Source organism: Trichoplusia ni, chromosome 13, assembly GCF_003590095.1.
Source record: "Trichoplusia ni isolate ovarian cell line Hi5 chromosome 13, tn1, whole genome shotgun sequence".
NCBI classification, from domain to species: Eukaryota; Metazoa; Arthropoda; class Insecta; order Lepidoptera; family Noctuidae; genus Trichoplusia; species Trichoplusia ni.
This window is the reverse complement of record NC_039490.1, coordinates 3,395,686-3,403,493: the sequence shown is the minus strand read 5'-3', so window position 1 is coordinate 3,403,493 and position 7,808 is coordinate 3,395,686.

The following is a 7,808-nucleotide window of genomic DNA, read 5'->3' as shown; positions in this document are numbered from 1 at the left end:
TTGTTACTGAGATATTAAAGCCGTAGTAATTATCTTAAAGTTATTGTAAATTTTATAATTTGATGTGGAATTTTTATTTGTTGCTACTGTTTATGTCCATTTAAGGTAGATACTTAATGGTCGTTTTAATCGTTTTCAATGTGAGGTCATCGGATCTTAATTGCTTTCTAATAAAAGATTATTGTCGAAAAGCTGATGTCTGAAGCGGTACGGAAAAAAATCAATTTATAATTGCATCATTTTAAATACGAAGATAAAGACAAGTCTTTAAAATCGGGGGCATTCTGTGTTTCCTGGTTAAATGAGTTATTAGGTCAGAGATATGTCTAGCCAACGTCCGCTTTAGAAAAGGCGAAGCATACCATAAAGAATATATAAAGACAGTTATTTAATTGTTTCTGCTTTTATTGAACAGTGACACATTACAGTATAAAACCTAGTTGAAACAAAGAAACACCTACTTGTCCTCGAAGTTATGCTAAATTAAAAAAAAAACTCATGTATTGATTAATCCCGATCTCGACTTTACTATTTAAAGTTTCTCCACCAATTTCATAACAACTCATCGAGTAATCTATACTCTATACTAATATATAAAGCTGAAGAGTTTGTTTGTTTGTTTGTTTGAACGCGCTAATCTCAGGAACTACTGGTCTAAATTGAAAAATTCTTTTTGTGCTGAATAGACCATTAATCGAGGAAGGCTTTAGGCTATAAACCATCACGCTGCGACTAATAGGAGCGAAGATACAATGAAAAATGTAAAGAAAACAGGACGGGTATAAATCATAACTTATATCTTCTTCTACCCACGGGAACGAAGTCGCGGGCAACAGCTAGTACCTGATAATTGTGAGACAAACACAATAAAAACAATAATTAAACATAAAAACTACGTATAAAAAGTAAACGGCGTCTATAATCGAAAATTCACTATGAAATTACAATTGAAATAAAACGAAAATTGTCCCGCCGACAGAGAGTGTTGTAAAAAACTCATTTTATTTGTGAGAGGGACAGTTATATTATTCATAGTGGACTATTAAGCTCAAGATGCACTTTAAGGTACCGCCTTGAAGCACTATTTTTAGTTTTATGAGCTTTTCTGAGCCAGGAGTCTGGATAAATAGAGTTTTTGTTTAATACAATTGATTTTTATTAAGTATTGTGTTTTAAAACTGTTTATGATTTAATGAAAGTGGCCTAATGTAATTTTGATTATGAAAATTTGTATTTTTCTTATAAAAGAGATTTAAAACTAAACAAATAATTATCTTACTTGGAAGCCTTAATACTCAAACTAACATGAGCTTACAGCAAAATGTGTTAACTGGGAAAAAGTTTTTTTAATAAAAGAAAAAATATTAAACATTAATAATAATAATAGGCTATAGAAGCCTCACTGCTGGGCACAAGCCTGGTCCCTATAGGAAAGTTTGAACTATAAAAAAAAGAAATACATTCATCAAGAAAATAAATAACAGTTTGCACTCCCACGGCATTTAATATTGCATTACATACACTTTATAGCTCTGCCTCCCGGTCTATAAAGAATGTATTGTTAAATTTTAGTGCTTGCTAATTATCGATAAAATTTTCTTACTCATCGAATACATGTGACACGGGAACATTTAATATTCACATAAGTATGAATTTTACGATTCAAAGGCAACTCAACAGGAATTGTAATAACTAAAATGGTGTTATTTATTAATATTATTTTATTAGCGACGGCCATTTTTTTTATTTCACAATTCTGATTATAATTAAACACACGTTTATTCGTTTTCTTAATTATTATTGTCGGTGGATTAAAAAAATAAGTTTAAGTTTTTAATCTTTAGATAAAAATTGGCCAAAATAATGGTACTTTTAATCGGTTAATTAAACTTAAAATCAGTTTTTCAGAAAACTCAGCTTATTATGACAGAAACACAAACACGTTTGCTTTGCTGGAACATCAGGCGAATTCTTCTACATAAATAATATTTTTAAAGTAGAAAACAATGAAAGTTATTGTAAAAACCAGATTTAACTAAAATCTTACTGTATAAACAAAATCAAACGTTTTATTCTCATTGTGTAATAATTCTTTCTGGTTCTTCTGAAATATTACAAGAATGACTGAAATCTATTCCTAAACATCATTGCTATACAGAAAAACCGGCAAGAAACTTCATAAAATAGCAATAAAACTACAACATTAACACCATCGATTCCACATAGACGATTGAACTAACCACCCTTCAAAATAACACACCTATCTCCAAAACAAAACTGGACAAACAACTTCAAGCAAAACATTCACACAAACAATTTCGCACAAAGTAACACAATATAATAATTTCTTTATTAAATTCTCCGTGTTGTATTCGTACACAATGCAGCCTATTGGCGTATTCAATAAGGCCTACAATAAAACTGCGGCCGACTACAATGGCGACCAGTAGCCTTCCTCACAATTTATGACTCGTCACTTAGACAATAAATAGTGATTTTCGCATTTCTACTGAAGACACGCACTGATATAGTACGTATCTGGTTTACGTTTCAAGATAAATTGAGAATTTATTCATTATTTTTTAATCCGGGAAAAAATGGAATGGATTAGATCTATCGTATTCGTAATTGCCGCTTTTATCAACGTTCTTTATTATGATCAAATTATGTTCCGAACTTTTTCGATAATCTTCTTCATTTTGTGCCAGTTTACAGTCTGTTGTGTAAATTTTTAGGTTTCCGAACCCAAAACGTAAACATGGAAACCTATTACTGATGCACCGTTGCCTGTCCGTCTCTCCATCACAAAACTGCATCATGAATCGTAATAGCTAAACATGTTGTTGATGAAAAATAATTCTTCAATTCCTTTTAAAAGTTAACCATGTCTTATTTGCAATATTTCAATTTTATTCCCTAGTCGTCCATCCTTGGAGATCGTGACTGGTAACTGTAATCAAATCTTGTCAAGGCAAATCTCCATTAAAGTAACTAAGAGAGTAAGTCATTTGTTAAATCTACTCCGACAAATCTATATAACACTTAAGTAGAAGAATCTACAAACTCGCAAATTCCTTATTCAAACAGAACAATCCTATCCAATCCAAACCATCCATCAAAACACAGACCAACCACAATCCTTCAACCGCCAAACACAAAAAGCTATCTCCGAACCGCACCCCGTTACGTAGTAAGTCGAAGAGACCGAGTGTCCCGCAAGTCGCGTCCACCATTGTACTGTATAAGGCTTGCACAGACGAGCCGATATTTTTATACGAAGCTAGCTGCCATTGTGGGACTAGCTAACTGTTATTTGTAGACCTTAGTTCCGTGTCAAGCTTACTGAACGGACTATGATTTTCTAGTTAGTTTCAACTCTTTTCTGTTAATTGCCGCTAAGTGCTGTGATGATTTTTGTGTTTGTGAGTTTTAGATTGCAATTGCGATTGCTGTTTGAAAATCAGCGTCTAAAATGATATGAGTTTTAGTATTGATTTTTGTTGTGATTGCAAATTTGTATATTGAAACATTTTATTTAAAGTGTTGTTTTCAATCATACCTAAATATTTTAGCTTCTTTTCTTCTTTAGCCCACTGTGTCCAAAAGCTGGGCAAAGGCTTAGCTTATTGTTTTAACCATAACGGTGAAGTTCATTGGATTAAACATCTGTAAAATACCATTCATGAGTTAGTAATTAAATTTAAATCTGATAATCCTGTTGTAGTATTTTTTCTCTTACCACGACTCATTTACCAAGTACCTAAACAAAAAAAAATACTCACCAACAAAAAAGAAACAAATTCGAAACGATCTATTTTAAAATCTCAACGCAAAACCTCGATATGCACAAATATGCGTATAATCATCTTTTGTGCATGCAAACTAGCTTTGATATCAAATACCTGCATAGGTATTTGATATCAAAGCTAGTTAGCTTATTAACATGATAATGCGAACAATTTGCTGCGGCGGTCGAAGACGGGGTATTTAATGCAGTTGTGTCTATTAGTATGAGTTTCATTAAGGTACAATGTTCGTATTAACAATGTGGGACACAAATGCGTTTGTATTCGATACGATGTATAAACTTTGGTTCAAAATGCCATGCGGTAAGGCTGGGGCAACATAGTAACAGGTAGCGCATAACCGAAATTAACGTTTTGATCAGAAGGTAAATAAGGGAAAAGCACGAATACTTAATCCTACTAATATTATAAATAGCACTAAACGGATTTTCTTTGTTCTCATGAAAAAAAAAGCAAATAAATATAAAAAAAAAACTCGGAATTACTAACTACTTTAATTACTAACACTCAGTGCTCTTCCTCCTCTCTGTTACTATTTATGTTATGTGCTGTGCTCGACAGGGTCCATAATGGCGACTAAATATCTAGATATCAACAACCTGTATACATTATGGTACGCAATAAAGAATTGAGAATTGATCAATCCGCTTGCAAACTGGATTCTGAACTTGGATTCTGGTATTTAGGTTTCCTAGCGTTGTTTTCATTCATTGCTTATCAGCGGTGTCTCTGAATAATAAAGAACAAATATGAAGAAATAATTGGTACTTGATGTGCATTAAGTTTTAATAAGCCACGTTTTATTAACACGGCTGTTCAAACCATTTTTAATTGATGATAAACCGCTAACCGCTAACCGTGCGACAAAATCCTTAATCCATTTTGCAGTTAAGCACTTACGTCTTTAACTCAAATGCAATTGTTCTGTTATTTATGATACTCATTTGCGAGGAATACTCAACTAGGTAAAATAAGGAAGACGCAAGCCTTTTAATTGACTAATTAATGATCGGATTGAAGAATTGTATCTGTCCTTAATGATTCCCTTTATTTAAAACGAAAGCCGGCTTTTCAATTAATTGTATGGGTAACTTCTTAAGCTTAGAACCAGTACCCGTACTATGAGTTCTTTCTGTAAGACTGTTGTTCTTGTTAAAGCGAGACAGCACTACAACTCATATAGCGTCATCTCGTGTCATCATTAACATCGATCTTACTTTAAGAGCTCATAATAAGAGTGTTGGTTATAAATATTTCTTTATTTAAAATTGATTACGTTTGCTTCGTAATTAAAGAGGTAGGTTTTTGATTACGAATATTTAAGCAGGAAATTGAATTAAATTGGACCTCCTGTGTTCGGTTCAATTATTTATATAGTTGGATCTGATGACCTATGTTTTGTTTTTTTCTCACGCCCGTTCATGTTCGCCTAGTCGATGTGTCTTTTAAATGTATGTGCATATTTTAGTTTCAACATTGAGGTAAATTGAAATTATTTCCTGGGCAGTGTGTATCTAATACTTTCCAAAGATTATTATCAAAATTCTAATTTCAAAGAGCGGCCTCTTAGGTATTGAAATATAAGGAATTTTGAAAAGAGTACAAGTATTGAATGTTAAGAATGTAGGCAGGTTAAGATAGTAATTGGTCACAACTAATTAATGTAGTTACTTCGTTTTGAAGTAAGGAATGTTGTCTTTGTAAGTTTATGTCCTTTCCAATACTTTACCAGATTGCTTAACGATGGGCCAAAATGCACCTGTTTGTCGTACATTTTCATCAAACCGTAGTATTTTGCTACAATTGAACCCAATTTCTAAGGATATTATCGATTTATAGTAAGAATATGAAGAATGAGAAAGTAATTCACAGTTGAACCTTTTAAATTTCAAATTTATACTTTAGGATATTTTGTTACTTAGTAAATGATTTCTATTTTACTGACAAATGGTGAAGGAAAACCTCATTTTTAATCTACTGAAATAGATTTTCTTTCAGTTGGAGGCTCGAGTTTCTAAAACACTTTTGTTTATTATGTTTATGTACAACAAATAACGACTGACATTGTTTATAATTTACACCAATCCGTCTTTCTCTGCCTTACTTAAGAATTCCAGTTACCAACAAAACACAAGTCAACAATAGCCGCGTTACATAACATCTAAATGACATAACCGGAAACTGAACCCGCACCATAATATCAAAAGCCTTTGAAATCGAGCTACAAATCAGTGTGTATGTAATTAACATTTAACATGTTGAACAACACATAACAACGGGGAACACATCGATAACAACGCTAGCAATGTATAACAACATTGAGGAGATGAATTACAGAAGGTCAAGTGATCTAGATCTTTTTTAAAATTACATGGTTTCAAAATTGTGTTTTATTCGGTGTATAATAAAGTATAATTTTCAAGCTCACAATTTGTAAAGTTATTTGTTAGGCATGTGATCGTTGACATGATTTATTTTTTTGTAGATATCTGTTTCTCAGAGAGATTAATAAAGTTCTAGATTTTATTTAAGTCAAGCCACTGAAAATGGGTTTGTAGGATGTTGTTTCACGAATTTTTTTTTCGTTTGAGTAAATTATGTTCAGACTTGAAAGCCCCACCTTCTGTTATAAAAGTTCATGTAAATTCTGATCATTTAAGACACTATAATACATGTTTCATACTTGACAGAATTATTATTGACTTTCAACATGAAGGATTACAGACCTGCTGTTTACACTTTGTCACCATAGATGGCGTCAGTTGGCTTATTTAATTATAAATATTAATTTTTAACACATTATTAAAAAAAGACAAAACTGTTCTTAATTAATTAAAACAATAGTTATATTTAAATTGAGGCTAAAATATAAACATTTTCGTGAATAATTAAATACATTGTTATTGGTTTCAGACTTGTCCCGACTGATGCTTCTGTCATTCACCTGTCCAACGTGACTAAGTCCTCAGAGGTGCGGCGTTGCAAAAGGCACAGCACATAATGCAACTTAACTCCGGTGTTAATTCGCTAAGCCCCGTCGTATGACAGCTCGCTGGATGCGAAACTACAAAAGATATAGTCAAATGATATGTTGGAAATGTGTGGATAAGATTTACATAATATTTTTTACTTTAGCTTTTTGAAAAGGTAAGGAGAGTCTTGATTAGGTAAAAGTGATGAGCGTAGATTGATGTTACGTTATTGTGCTGCATTGTTCACTATAATTGTCACACGGACTGTCAAAAATATGACATAAGTAAGTAGGTACTAATGACATATAAAATTTTAGTATTACGAAATCTGTAGAAAACAAAATACACCATGACGATTTATTTATTCACTACTTTTGGTTGGTAAGCAACTACGACTTTTTTACAAAATCATGAAGCCAATTAAACTTTCTAAAATTAAATGATGAAAACGAAACACACACAAATTTAATTCAGAAATGAAATCAAAGTCGCGGCGAGGAGTTATAGAAAACTTTGTACATAAAGAGAGTCTTAAACCATACACTCATAACTCTAAAGTCATATCCACACAATTCTATCGTGTGAGAGCGACGTGCGTGTGACAGGCTATAATAGTCTTGATATTTTCTTTATCTCAGTCTTTCAGAGTTCCCAGTGTCCGTATAGTATTACCAGTTTGCGGATTATTCGCAAATATTACGATACTAGTCGTGTTTGTTTCAACTTGTGTAGGAAAGTACACACTGTCGGTTTACAAGGAGTTTATTTATTCGAGTTTTTAATCCCTAAATCATCGGTATCTGTAATGTACAAAAAGTGTAAAGTGGTAAAATACAGAACGATAGGATCGTCCATGTGTCTTCATAACCATTAAGAGTTTTTTTTTTCGTTGGTTTCTTGTCGACTAGGCTATTGGGGTGATTTTATGAGCTAAAATATCAACAGTAATTTACCCGTGCAACACCAGGAAACTGAAACCAAAACTGCTTTTAACACTGGAACCCTAACTAAATTTATTAGGAAAAAACTT